The following is a 15,727-nucleotide window of genomic DNA, read 5'->3' on the forward strand; positions in this document are numbered from 1 at the left end:
TCGGATGTTGACTCCTCAGCGGATCAACATTTTCTATCTATTGAGAAAACCCATTGTAAAAGTACCCGCGGTGTGTGTGTGTGTGTGTGTGTGTGTGTGTGAGTGTGAGTGTGTGTGTGTGCCTTCTTGCGAACGCCGTCTGTTTTCCGCATTCTGCAACGGTAAAATATGACTTTGAGACGGATATTTGTTTTTACCAAATGGACAATTGCTGTTGACAAAACTCGCCTCATGGTTGACTCTTTCCCACAGAGGGGGGTGCTTTAATAAACTTATTCGAATATGAGCTTTTTTCCCCGCTAAGACTTGTTTTATGGGGAGATGTACGAAATTATTTACCGGGTTACAAGCAATGATAATATCGGATGTTGACTCCTCAGCGTCATCATTTTCTATCTATTGAGAAAACTTATTGTTAAAGTATTGAAGAAAAAAACTCCTCCTTGGCCCGCGGGGTGGGGGTGTGTGTGTGTGTGTGTGTGTGTGTGTGTGTGTGTGTGTGTGTGTGTGTGTGTGTGTGTGTGTGTGTGAAACAAGATCGCCTGTCGCTGCAATTATGGTTTGTTTTTCAGTCTCTCAAAAGGAAAAGTAGTATTCACTAAGGGATATTTATTCGTTTTTTACACATAGGCAGCCTGTAGGTTACAAGCGGATAGAAAGTTCTTCTTTTCATCATAAGCTATGGTGTATCTTAAAGGTTTTTTACAGCGTCTGTATTATAGGAAAATAAAATACTATTGAAATCTCTACAGGAAGTCACTCTTTATTTCCATTACAAACGCCGGTGCAACTTAAGAAAGTAAAATTACATCCGCTCTGTCTCTCTATACATCACAGAATCAGCTGCTGCATCACCGCTGTGCTTAGGGAACATGACGCAACAGGTCTGAAAATGACTAGACACTTCCGGAGTATTTCCGGTAGGGTCATAAGGTCCGGATCGAGATTGAATATGTCATATTCAAAGCCTTCTTCTTTGGGAGAGCAGATCTCATCGGACACAGGAACGCTGCAGAAGGAAATCCATCTTGTGTCTGTGCCTTAGAAATTGTGACGGACTCCTCTCTCTGCTTTTTTATTCCCCTCCAACAGATGGCGCGCTTCCGGAGGTTTCCCCCTCCCTCTAAAAACTTTTTTCCCAACAACAGATGACGCGCTTCCGGAGGTTTCCCCCCTCCCTCTAAAAACTTTTTTTTTCCCCAACAACAGATGACGCGCTTCCGGGGTTCACCCCCCCCCCCTTCTCAGGATGCGATTCGACACGGTTAGCAACAGATGGCGCGCTTCCGGGGTTCACCCCCCTTTCTCAGGATACGATTCGTCACGCGGGGGGTTTCCCACCCCCCTTCTCCGGATGCGATTCGTCACGCTCATTACACGCTTCCGGGGGGGGGGAGGGGCGGGAGGTCAAAAGGTCGTGATTAGGGCCATCAATCACTTCGGATCAAATTTTGTCATAAGCTGTATGGTATTATCTCTCTTAGCAGCATCAGCTGCCCTTTTCATATGAGGCATGACCAGGGCACATCCCAGTGCTCTTAGGTACTGTAGGTCTGGATGTGTTGCCCACATTCTGCCAACTTCCAATCTGGGAAGTTCTGCATCCGGATGATTAAGACAGCCTTGATGTCTAAGTCTTTCTTATTTAAAATCTTAAATTTAGGATTCAGGGCAAGCATTAAGCAAATCAATATTATAATTTATTAAAACTGTTTAGGAAGAAATGGTGCATTTAACTAAACACTAATCAAACCAGAAAAGAAAGTAATAATATAAACTTATTAAGAACAAATTGATTGAAGTCATAAAGAATTGAATGTTTAAAAATGACCTGTAGGATATATCAAAAATATGTCTGCACGGACCCCACTCGGTGGGATGAGTGTTAAACAATTAATTGGAACTAAAATGTTTATTTTATGCATAATCCCAAGATTAAAGATTTTCTGCAGCATTTATCTCATCCTATTTTTGGCAGTGTTGCATTTTATTTTTTATTTTTTGAGTCCTTTATATTTAATCACCATTTTATCATCATCACCTGATAATGTCTCTGATTGTTGACGTTATCAGATGATGACAAAGTGGCACTCACAGGTGGTGAGGAAGAGTCACCTAACCCAGAGCCAGGTAGCAGCCAGAGCAAGTTAATAACCACTGTCATCATATACGTCATTTCCAAATGAGGTTTTAGGTTTGGTCAAAACAGACAATGCAAAGAGAAGCTAGCTTTGTTGAAGTTCCTTCATAGTATTTCCCTCTGTATTACAAAGTAGGCTTTGAACTTATTCAGGTAACTTCAGCGTTAAGTCTCGATTTTCTGTACTATGAAGGTGGTTTCCATTCTTACTGAGGAATACCATCATGGTAACTTGGGTTCACTTGCTGTGAGCCGACAGTTACCTTCAGATGAAATCATCTGCCACCGATTTGTCAATTCGTCACCATTCCTCGAAGACTCCTGAACTTCCATGGGCAAGTCAGTAGGAGGCCTTTGTTTGTTAATAGAGTCTAAGGTCTTTTTTTGTTGTTGTTCTATAAAGATTAATATATGATCGATCCCAATGCAGGAAACCTATTTGTACTTGCTGATCTCATATCGCCATGCCCGTAGACTAAGCCTACATCTGGTTTTATTCTGGTTCTTTATTGTTTCAGACTGATGAAAACCAACAGGCCTGAAAGAATACACATAAATAAATAACACTGTCTTTTAAACATATTTTTAGTTAAATACTGCATTGTAATCCATCATGAGACTACACTGAAAAAAAGGAATTGGCCATCTATTGGATTTATGTAAGCATCTTGTGTGTATTTAACACAGTTGCCTCATGCTTTAAAATTAAGTGTAACTATATAGTGTAGAAACTACATGATATGCAGAGAGGGCATATTAAATTTTTCCTATCATGTTCGAGTGAAGTAAGTCAATAATATAGCAATGTTAAATCTCACGACACCGCATCAAGATTTCATTTCGCGCGCTTTGGATCATAGTTTGAGGAAGGCATCCATCTCAGTCACGTCAAGCAGCCACCTCTACTTTTTGCGGTATATACTGAAAAAGTAAACTCTGTGGTTGTTACATTTACAAAAGTCTAACTTGTAATTTGAAACAAATAATTTTATGTTTCTATGGTGAACGTAATTAAATCATGTAGGATCTGTATGAAATTCAACAACTTAATTTGTTCTTGTTGAGAGGACATGATAGTAAGAGTGGTTAGTTGCTGAAATGCACAAGATCACATGAGATCTCAAACTCCAGGAAAATTACTGGAGTTATAAGAGGCAGACAACTAACACACACCACGTGTATGCTATCGCTATTTATTGAGGTTTAATCTGTCCAAGCCGGGTTTGATGGTGTGGTGGTTTGTGCGCTTACCTCCCAACAAGAAGGTTGCTGGTTCAAATCGACAATCCGGCTAGTTTGCAGTGGGTTCTCTTTGGGAACTCTGGTTTCCTCCTGCAGTTATTAGAGTTATGTTAATTGGTGATTTTAAATTACCCATGAATATGAGTGCAAATGGTTGTTTGTCTCTATGTGATAAGCTTGTAAGCTATCCAGGGTGTACCCTGCCTCTTAACCTATCAGTTTGGGGTTATCCCCCAGCCCCCCTGCAACCCAAATAAAGCTAGGAGGATGGAAGTCGTTCTAAATTCATTGGATTTTTTATGTTAACCAGACTCTAGACTTTGTTAAACATTATGTAATATGAAGACAACATGTAGTATTTAAGTAACCAAGTAGTATTGGGGTAAAAGTTATTGAATAGTGCTGGAATAAAATGACGAAATTGTGAGGGATTAAAATATTCTATGAGCTCAACTTACTTCATCTAAACATGTTTCAATCATGTTTTAGCAACACAAAATGCACAGGTTTATTGAATATGAATAAGTTGTGGTGATTTAATTCAGTTGTTTAAGTTTCTGCCAAAGCAAAACAGTTGTGTGCAACCAATGTCAACTGAATTAAGTAAATCCATTAAGTAAATGTTCTTTTTTCAGTGTATGAAGTAAGCAATGTCTTTTTATGCAAATTTTTGTTGATGCAAATGTTCAACATGTTTTTAATTGTGTCTCTTTTATTTATTGAAATTTGTTTCAGCATTGCAAAAATATTCAAATGATCAGCATGCTTAGGAAAAAATATTGGCGAGAAATGGTTGCTTCATTTTTAATATTTATCTATTTTCTTGAACTTTGTTCTTGTGGATATCACAGGCCTCCTTTTCCAGGGTTGGTTTTTTTTTTTTCACATGGGCAGTTTGTGGAGTTGATAAAGACTTACTGCCCTGTCTAGTGGGACACTAGAGTGCAGAATAGGGCAGAGGTTCTTCCCTGCTTGCCCCGCATCTCTCTTTCCTCCCCCTACTTAGATCAATAACAACCTCCTTAGCCATAGGTGCTCTCCAGGGAGACAGACCTGGAGAATTCCCTTGTCAGCTCGTTGTCTGCTGACTCTGCCAGAGCCAAGCATTCGAGCTTGACCAATGCGCACAGCCTAAAGCCCTGTTAGGAAATGGAACTTACAGAATGCAGGTATTTTGTCTAAATGTTGACGTGTTAGCACATTTTATGTCTAAATCTCCATTACACAGAAACAAAAGAGAAGCTTGAAAACAACATACAGTATCCCTAACACTGCAAAAGCTGGGCTCTATATGTATAAATATATATAAGCTTTTCCTTTACGACCGACACTGCAAATCATCCAGTGCTTACTTTACATCTTGGAAATAATTCACTGTCCTTGTCTTATCTGATTCAAGGTTTAAAAATAAATCTGTTAATTTAAATTAATTTCTCAATTATGCATTTCATTTATGTTTTTTTCTGCATAAATTGCCACAGTGTCCTTTTTAATTAATGCTGTGATATTTAGCTGTGTGACAACAAACATGACCTTAATCTAACATCGTGTCTACTAATCTGACTTGACCTGTCTCTGCAGGCTGGCACTAAAGATGTCGTGCACGCTGTGAATTCTTTTTACTGTTGCTGTTATTATTTCTGACATGTCAGCATACCTCATATAGCCTTCCATAGATGTGATTCATGTCTCACATGCTTTAATCTTGACAGTTGCATGTAAACGCCTAGCCACGTTCATCAATTAATAAGTAACATTATGGTTTCTTGACAGTTATAGGTCTACGCATAACAAATAGGCAAATACATACACAGATGATGCATCCGACATGGGATTGGGATATGATACCCTTAGCAATTAGCAATTAGTTCTGGGAACTACATAATAAACCCAGGAATCTGAAGAATTAAAATCCATATGAGTATAAGGTACAAAATGTCATGGAAATCCATCTAGATTACTATAGTCAAAATTACTCGTGATTCTCGTGTTAGCAAAGGGTTATAGTGGGAGGAATGGTTTCCCTCACTGATGACTGTTGCATGCAAATCTGGAAGACTTGTGCTTTTCAGGCACCCAGACTAGTTTTCTTTGGTTTGATTGTGTCGCAGTTATTCTTTGTTTAAGCCACAAATTCATCTGTTCCATTTGGGTTCACTTAGTTTTAATAAGTGTAAAATGTAACAGTTTAACATTATTGCTCCCCTGAATGAGCCACGCATAACAGGTAATAGGTAACTGAGAAACTTTATTTGAGCATTAAAAAATGGTTCTGTCAGGAGAATTAAGGGTAAATCTTAAATTCGGTTTCCCTAGAAGTTTATACTTTCATTCACTTAGTGTTGAATTGATCTGGAGTGATTGGTTGAGTTTTCTGGAACAATTTCAACAAGGAATTTAATAATACAGCAAGAAGCTGGTAGATTCAGCAACCTCTGGCTCTACAACATAATAAATAAAACTCAAAGCACTACAACAGTTACTACAGATGTGATGGAAGTAGCCTCTGCGCACATGTCAATAAGGGTTATATTGAACATGAACAGCTTCAAATCACACCTCACGACCTGCAGAAATACCAAGAAGAGAGAAAAAGAAAGGAGTGTGATTAAAAGAGAATGGAGTAAATGAAGAGGGCAAGCAGATATTTGAATTTCACTACCTGCAATAAACTGTTTTTATGTATTTCATCATTTTAGAAATTGCATTAGCATACTATCTAGAGGTGTATGAATAAAACAGGGAGCATATGCATCTAACAGTTGCATGCAGTACATCAAACACGAAAGAAATGATGCTCCTAATGCACTTTTAAAGTAAAGAAACTACTCTTACAACCCACACACTTCCCCTCTTACTCAAAAAGATGATGATGTATACATCTGTTGTCCTGCTGATTCAATACACAGAAAAAACATTACCCACAACAAGTGCTGTGTTATTTGCATAATTGATGTATATTCTAACGTTGTTCTCTCATAACCATAGCATATGCTCAAAAAAGTGCACAAATAAAACATGAAGTTGTTGCAGGTGTTTTCTATTTGCTTTTAAGATGTCCAAACTTGTACTGCTCAAGGACCGATGTTCAAGATGAAATGCCATGTCAAAGAATATCGGGCGCAAATATGATTTTAAAGCTTCTGGAAGATGGTTTATGAGTCATTTTAGTAGTTAGAATATATTATAGGATATTAGTAGGGCAACACAAGGTCATACAGTAGTGTGTTTCCATGTATTCTCAGTAGATCTCATAAAAGGCACACAGTGCAAGCAGGCCACGGAGGTTGCCAGCGAGATAGCAGCGGGTCAGCTTTCAAAGCATCTCACACACAATCACTGTACATGCTTGCGCTGCACTCTGGAGAGGATAATCCTGGGGGTAATGAAGAGGAGCATATGTCTCCCTCTTTCTGACATGAATTCTCAAACATTTAAAGGTCAGTAAGAGGTCGGACCTCTATACGTTTGATTTAGAACTGTATGGTTTTTTTTATTCTACCAAAAGAAGCTGTGCAGTTACAAACTGCATGCTGCTTTGCATTTCCAGGGGCATTTAATTACTAGAATAGGAAATGCTTGATTTTCTTTTATTGAAACCTTATCTGTGTTGAACTTGTTACATTGCAAGCTTCAATGATGCACTGCTTTGTGAGTTTCAGAGTTCTCTGGATCTCTTCTCCTGTTTATTTGCTCTTTTTGGCTACAACTCTTTAACTTAAAATCATGTGTCCAAAAATGGTTTCTACAAGTTCAATCTCTGATGTGAAATCATCACTAGTTGTGCCCATGTATTCATGGTGATTGTTCAGACATAAGCAAATACTGTCATGGTCCGGAGTCTGTGACTCCGTGTTTATGTTTAGTTTATTATTATTCTGTGGTTTTGCTTACCTTGAGTGTTTGTACTCTTCTGTTTCATGGTTCATGTTCCTATGTTCTGTCTCCCCCAGTCTGTGTTAAGTTGGTGTGTTATGTCATTACATGTATGTGTTTCCTGTTTTACTTTGAAGGTCCGTGTCTGTTCTCAGTGTGTTCAATTTACTTTTCCCCTGTCTCGTCAGGTCGGATTACTCCCAGCTGTGCCCTCCTTTTGTGTCTCATCCCCTCGTTATCCTTCTGTGTATTTTAACCTCGTGTCTGCCTCTGTTAGTTGCTGGTTCGTCTGCGTTATTCCCCTCCGTCATTCTGTGTTTATTCCTCCGGCTTCCTGGTCATTCTCCCTGCAAGGCACCCTCGTTCGTGTTCTGGCTTTGTGTTTAAACTGGGAAAACTAAAACTAGAGTTTTTACCGTTCTGTTTCTCGCCACCCTTTTTTGTTGTACTTCACCTGTTGTTAATAAAGCTCACCCTCCACTTAAGCAGTCTGCATCTTGGGTCCGTTATTAATCCACACGGCCTGCCTCGGCACCCCGTGACAAATACAAGTTTGTTTGAATTACTGAACTTTTTTTAGGGGCTGAATTTTTCACCTTATCCTAAAAAAATAAGAAATAAATAACTGGCAAAAAAAATACTGAAACTTTTTCATTTGTTTGCTTTTCATAGAATTATCTACTTTTCAAAGCTGCACATCTACAAATTATTATGTAATTTTCGACCTCCCTCCAAGAATTTCTTTTTTATTCCAATAAGCTTCCTGGGTAACTCAAAAAGTCTGAGAAACAGTATTTTAGCACCATTTAACTGCCTGCAATTTAACAAAAAAAAAAAAAAAATAGATTACAATTTTGTAGCACTTCACACTTTAGTTGTAAGAGTTTAATCACTACCTCACACATCTAATTTGTAGGTTGATGCTGTGAATTGAGGATGATCCAACTAGTGATAGGAGCGATACCAATGTATTGGCATCAAATCAATAATGATAAAATTAGTGCTTTAGTTTGTTTCTCTCCATTAAGTTCATTACATTGCTCACCTTTCATCACACAACTCGTCCCCCCATGCTCTGTTGTGTCATGTCAGCAGAAAGAAAAGAAGAGCATTGGGTGGAAAAAGTTTATAGCTGTAAATTAAAAAACTGAACTGGAACTTCTACATATGGCACAACAGCACCAATTTATATAAACTTGTGAAAACATGTTTTTTTTCCTGGAACAAGGAAGAAAAGAAACAGAGAAGAAACAAAATCTCAGGCAGACCACCAGCAGAAGCTTTCAGAAAGACAACAAATATCCAGATATTACAACTACTAAAAGTGATGTTTCATTCACAGCTCCTGTTGAATTTTCTATCTGACTGAGAGAGTGAAATAGTGAAAAGTTTTATATCCAAAAGTGATAGAAAAAAAAAAAGTAATCTAAAAAAAAAAAAAAAAAAAAAGAATAGAACTATGCAGAGTAGAATTCGTGCTAATGGTAGTGCAATTATCATTAACAGACTGTAAATCTGCTGGTCATCATAGTTGTTACCTCAACAGGCTCATTAGTTGGGGACTATGTTCAGACATTCAAACAATATACTCATCCCACTGAATTATGTTAAGTGAATTATTTTAGTTTCAATGAAAAAGTACAACTCACATATGAAGTATGAAAATGCCTGGATATAATAATCCTTTTGTGTTAACTGTCAAGCCGAGTTATTTTTTATTTATATAGCACATTTAAAACAACAGAAGCTGATCCAAAGTGCTCTTCAGGTAAGTGCATTTCAATTCCAGGTTTTCAAAAAACACTGTTGCAAAATACTTGAAAACCTGTCAAAGATGTTTTGTTGGTTTAACTAATTAACGATGAAAAGCAAAAATCAAAGTAATTTAGTTTTCTCGTTTCTAATGTAGCATTTGTATGATTTCTATGATCACACTGCTGTTCAAACTGCTAACAGTTAACAGCATGCTGCCGTTTCAACTCTGCTCTCTGGCCAGTTATGTCCTAAAGAATGTCTTTATGTCTTAAGTTATATCTTTTTGCAGAGTGAATGACTAAAAGAAGACTCCCTCTGAGCACTCTGATTGAACTATATGTTTCAGTCATGCTAAGCACTGTAGCAGGGCACCTTGTCCAGTCTTACTTGCCAGAAGGCTCTGCAGCTGTAGATAATTCATCAGAAAGTCCAAACCCCCTTGACAGCCAGCAGAGCTCTGCTTATTCTCATGTTGTGGCTCAATGCCAGAGATGAAACACTTAAAGCTACCATGCTGTGTCTTTTTAGAAAAAAAGTAAAGCTAATTACAGTGAAATACTTCTAAGTGACAAGTTTATTAGCATGACAGTTTGTCAGAGGAGCGCCCTGACTTAATTCAGCAGTAAGTGAAGGACAGTAGAGCAACTCCAATTGGATTTAGCAAAATCTAGACCAATGCTGTCAGCATATTATGCAGATAATGATGAGGATGTGTCCGTGCTTATAGCATCGCTGCTACATGAATCCACATGGCAAATATTATTCATCCCTTCTGGTTAGCTTCAGAGGAGAGACCATGCCATGATACGAGAGCCACTCGAGTCTCATCTCTTTGTGTGCCGTGACCAGTAAAACACCATGAGCAGACAATTTCTTGGCACTGAGTTTGTTTCACAATGCATCTGTAATGCAGTGAATTAGCACACAGTTTTAAGAGATATCTGCACTTTTAGTTGGTAGAGAGGCATATCATAGTAGTTTTTAGTAAATAAACTCAGCCTTCTATCACAATTAATATTTTAAAAACTAATGTCTGCATTTTTTATGATTTTGTTGGGACTGTCAATGATAAAAGGGTTCGGTCTAGTATTTCCATTCACATATGGTTTTGCCAGGTTAGCCATCATATACTGTTTTTGTTGTAAAAAGTAAGAGCACACCTGCTACTTGATACAGTTTTTATAATTAGGTAAATACAACTTCAGCTCAACTATGAAAATTGCATGTTAGATGTGTCATAATAAGCACATCCTTGCTGCATCCATAGGAATTAAGAGGGTAAGTAGCAGGCAGGTACTGCTAATCAGATGTATTACATTCACTGATCATCAGCAACCGTGAGCAGTTTCATTGCATTTTGGCAGATTGCTGTGCTGGAGCATTCAGGTTTGCATTAACACGGTGCCAAAGAGGAAAGTTATCAGCATCGACCTCAGAAGCAGTTGTTGCTGCCCATCAGTCTTGGATAAAGCCATTTCTAAACCATTTACAGTTGCCACTGGACATTCCTGCAAATTGACCCCAAGGTTGGACCACACAATGCTCAGAAACAGCAAAAACCCAACAGCATCATCAGAATCTAAAGGCCACAGTTAGCAGATGAAATGTTAAATTTAATTACATGTGAGGTTTAGGCTGAAGAGCGAGGTTTTATTTGGAGAAAGACTTTTTTTATTGGAAAAACACACAATAAACCATGGCAGCTTAGGGTTGCAAAATTGCATCTGAACAAACCTCAAGACTTTAGGAACAATGCCCTTTGAACAGACAAGACAAAGTAGAGAGTGTTTGACCTTAATGCACAGCACCACATTTGGAGAAAACCAAACACAGCATTTTGGCACAAAATCCTCATACCTCATACTGTCAAGTACAGTGGTGGAGGGGCAATGATTTGGGTTTGTTTTACAACCCGCGGGACCTGGGCATCTTGCAGTCACTAAGTCAGCCAGGATATGTTCTGTACACCAAAAACTTCTGAAGCAAAATGCAAGTTTGTCTGATGACTAGAGCCCAAGCACAGCAGCAAATCTCCAGCAGAATGAATTAAAAAGAAAAGAATAAAGTCTTCCAGACCTCAGCTACCTGAAATATGTGGTTTGACCTTTAGACAGCTGTGTATAAATGAATGCCCACAAATCTCAACAACCCAAAGCAACATTTTAAAGAAGAGTGGGCAAAGATTCCTCCACAACAATGTGACAGACTGATGAACTCATGATGACAATGAAGGTGATGGTTCTACAAGCTACTGAATCATGAGGTGCACTTTACCCCAACCGGTCGTGGCAGATGGCCGCCCCTCCCTGAGCCTGGTTCTGCTGGAGGTTTCTTCCTGTTTTTCCTTCCCACTGTCGCCAAAGTCCTTGCTCATAGGGGACCATATGATTGCTGGGTTTGTCTCTGTATATTTTATTGTAGGGTCTACCTTACAAAAAAAGTGCCTTATGGCAACTGTTGTTGTGATTTGGCTCTGTATAAGTAAAATTGAATTGAATTGAATTACTTCTGAATTTTGTTAATTTTTGTTAAATAGTTAAAGAAGCGGTGTAATACACTGTGCATTGTTTTTCATCTGAGGAGTCATCTATATAAATTTAAGACCTGGTTTATTATGTCCTGATATGTAAAACTTTCAAGTTGACAGAGGGGGTACTTTCTTCACAACTTCAAATGTGACCACATTTGAAATGTTAAAAATCTGTTTCCATACTCAAGGTCAGCATATTACAACTGAAACATCCCCATTTTAAGATTTTAAGACTGGTCCAATTCACCCACTTATCTTCACTTCCCATCCTTACTAATGACAACTTTCCATCTTCTACGGTCATATTCACTCTTATTATATTCTGTATTGGGATTTACTGCCTTTTCCTTAAATACATTGACTGGATCAGCTGTTGAAGGTAAGAGTCTTCATTTCTCCAGATTTATCGAGTAATTTAATTAATGAAAGAGAGGAGAAGAGGTTTAGATGGATTTTTAGACTTTGACTCTGGTGTAGCATGAGCTATGGAAAACAGGTTTAGAATAAATATATATATAAATATAAAGGTGGCATACTGGTGTAATTAATTTTTAATGATTGTAGATTAATCAGTTGCGTGCATAGTTCACCATGTTAACAAGGAACATTTTCCAAATGAACCCTCCACTTTCTGTGGTTCTGTTACGACCATTAAACTGCTCTTAAGGAAAGATGCAGAAAAAAACACTGTAGTGTTGTCTGGTCTATCTCTATACACGCAGACTCTTTCACTGAAAATACATAGGAAAATAAAGTGTTTTACCGTCTCAGAGAAACCTAACCTATTCCTGAGCCCTAGATGCTGCAGTAAAGAAGGACCTGGTATGGTCTCTTCCAGCACTTTCACAGCTCAGCATGAATCCACTCTGCTAAAAGGCTCATAATAAACGTCCAACACTTTCAAAAGCTTCTCCAAGCGGGGTGAAAGGAATAGCCACCTAGTGAAAACTGGCCACTGTGCAAAACCAGAAAAGTACATTGTAGGTCTATTCATTGAAAGCAGCCAGTCTTTCAGCCACTATAATGGGATTTACTGCAAGAATTAAATTCATAGAATAGTAAATCTAAGACCCAGAAACTAAAGTATGAATACACCTTAGAGGAGGTGAAGACAGTTTTTCATTGTTTACCTGTCTGCATTTGCTCCCTTCTTGGCACCTTTTTTAAAAAAAGATTTAAAAAAAAAACTTATTTATTCATGTTCGTGTGTTATGTGTAATTAAACTGAATGTTGGTAAATTTATGTTGGATGATAATTTTAGTGACTCAAGCTTCCTGAATGTAATCTGATCTCATACATTCAGGAATCTTCAGCACTCCCAGTAGAAATAATGCAGATTTTTTTAGGTGACCTTGGTAAGAGGTTAACATATCACATGTAATACATGTACACCAACTCTTGCTCCCACCTGAAGTTTTTACATGATATACAAGTCGGTACTAATCTGAACTGTATATCGTTGCTGTAAAAACTAAAGGGGGAAATACACACACGTGAGTGAATTTAGCATAGGGAAACTTGAGGGAAACTAAACTCTAAAATACAGAAGTGACAGCTTCTCTATTTCTGATAAATGCTGTTTTTGTACTTTGTGTACATGTGCTCTATGACAAAGCATATGGTTAAGGCTGGATAAGGTGACCCTGTATCCTTGCTTAGTTTTGCTGTTGGGTTCTTCCCATGATGCACAAAGTTTTTCTTCTTCACCCATGTTTTTCACCCACTGTGTGAATCATTCATTATTAATTTCTGTCTCTCTTCCACAGTGCCCCTTGGCCCTGTCTCTCTCTGGTCACGACAGATGGCTGTTTCCTGTTAAAAGAGAGTTTTTCCTTCCCACTCTCTGTTTGCTCATAGAGGGTCATCTGATTGTTGTATTCTTTCTATTATTGTAGCGTCTTAACTTTACAATGTAACGTGCCTTAAGACACATTACATTTTTGTGATTCGGTGCTAGATAAATAAAACTGAATTGAGCTGAAGTGAATAACTAAATTCCACTAAGGAAGTACAAGAAGAAGAAAGTGTAGACGACAAGGAAACAAAGAATAAAACTGAAAATATCGATAATTAACAGAACTCGAAAGTCTACAGACTCGAAGCACTAAATCATGTTTCATGTACTGACACCAAATGCAGTGTATAGACCTTTGTGAGCTGGAACGTCTGACAACTTCTTACTGACTTGTGAATAACAAAGTAAGTCTGCCCTAAAGCATGCTGCCGTCCTTTTAGACCACATTAGGGGCCAGTAAAAAAAATTTTTAATTACCTTTATGTTGTATTTGATAAAAATAGTGACTGAGACCATAAACCCTTCAGATCATGTTAGCTGTAGGCCTGTCCACTTATTTTATTGAAATTTAGCTATTGAAATGTTTCTGGTGATTAGAAAGAATTCATTTTCAGGTCACATACACACTGGTGTCACTTTGCAGACCAAAGCAACATTCATCTTTTATGTACATATCCAGCTTAACAGCCAAAAATGTCTTTCTTTTTGTTTTGGTTTTTTTTAACACGTCGAGTTGATGTTATCGGTTTTTGTCCGGCCCCTAAATATCCTTCTCTTGATCTCTCTTGGACCTTTGGTGACAGTAGGACAAACTACTAATTAATTTTTCAAAAGGAAAGATAATTCGGCCCCTCCTTTGCCACTGCAGTGCCAGATTTCTAATGAGGGCAGTGCTGCTGAGCAAGTGGTCTCATACTTAAAAATTGCAAAGACCTGCTGTGGTGCATTTTAAGTAGCCAAAAAAAAGTAACCACTTGTTTTGTATGTAGCCATCACTTTACGGAAGGAAAAGGCGTGACCAAGTGAGCCATCTTTGTCTAAAGGTAAAATACATCCCTTGGTTGTCCTTGCTGACCTCCATGAATTTCAGTTGGCCAGTCATCCAACTGAAATGTTAAATGTCACACTTCATGTGGGGCTTTCTTTTGTTTGTTTGCTGTTCTTACCTGTAAGTTGGATTTACCACCACCGTTGATAAATCACGTTCTCTTGATGTTCTCCAGTAATTACAGCTTTCTACGATGTTCTTGATGATACCTTTCATTGTAAAATGAGAGTAAATTAAGTATTCAGTTCAGTTCTCATGATATGTTGCATGATTGTTTTTTATTACTATTATTATTTTAAGATCTACATCAGCCATTACTGCTCACAAAGTTGCTTGTAAGCATTGCGTGCATCTTTTGCCCTGTCATTTCAGCTTGTGCATATATCTGTCAACATTCACATCAAAGCAACGCTGATGGGCTTCATAAACTATCCTCATAACAACAGGAGATGTTGGCTTATTAAAAAATAATATAACCTGTTTTATGAGGCAGAAAATGTCTGGAGAAACATCTGTGAAACAAGTTGTTTATTAAATATGTAGGAGCTACATTCAAAATTCCTTTTTGCATGGGATGGCAGAGCTATAAAGAGAATCCAGAGTGCAGGCCCCCAGGCTCATTCAAGTCCTGCCATTCTCCCTATCTGACAGTCAAAGCAGAATGATCTTGCTCTCTATGCCTCCCTCTCACTATTTCCCCAACTCTGTGGGGATGAAACAGCCAAACTGTTCCTATCACTGCCAGAAATTAGTGGCTCACGAATATCTCTGATCGTTTGAGAAAATCAAGAGAAAAAACAAAGAAATAGAAGTATTTTTTTTCTTTTCCTGAAAGCAATTGTGCAGTCTAAAGAGTTCATTAATGCCGTTTTTGTACTGAAGTGGAGGTCTCTGGAGACATCCAGGTTCCCAAGGCTAGAGAAATGAAGGAAGGATGGGGGTGTGCTGCAGTACAACAGGAAAAGGAGCACAATGCTAGTAGAGAGATTAAAGAAGCTGTATTTCAAAGGCTCCTCTATAGCCTTTTAGTATACTGTTGCTTTATCCTTGAGAATTACACTGAGCAGATTTTTCAATTTATCTTCACATGGCTGATTTTCCAACCTAATGGGATTGCAGAATCCGTGCTCGTGCTTTAATCACGATCATTATTTGCACCGCAGATCTGTAGTAGAGTTTTTAATCTGTGGTTTTTGTTGTAATTTGATGAGAGCTAATAACTATCAGGGAAGAATTGTCTTCCTCTGCAATAACCGCAGCAGCACTGCATACCTGTTAAACTGATTACTTTATTATATTAAGAAAGTACATGGCGACTTCACTTGACGTATGCGATCAGA

This window comes from Rhamphochromis longiceps, linkage group LG6 (genome assembly GCF_057381845.1).
Source record: "Rhamphochromis longiceps isolate RC_006_pf linkage group LG6, R_longiceps_female_GT1.1, whole genome shotgun sequence".
NCBI lineage: Eukaryota > Metazoa > Chordata > Actinopteri > Cichliformes > Cichlidae > Rhamphochromis > Rhamphochromis longiceps.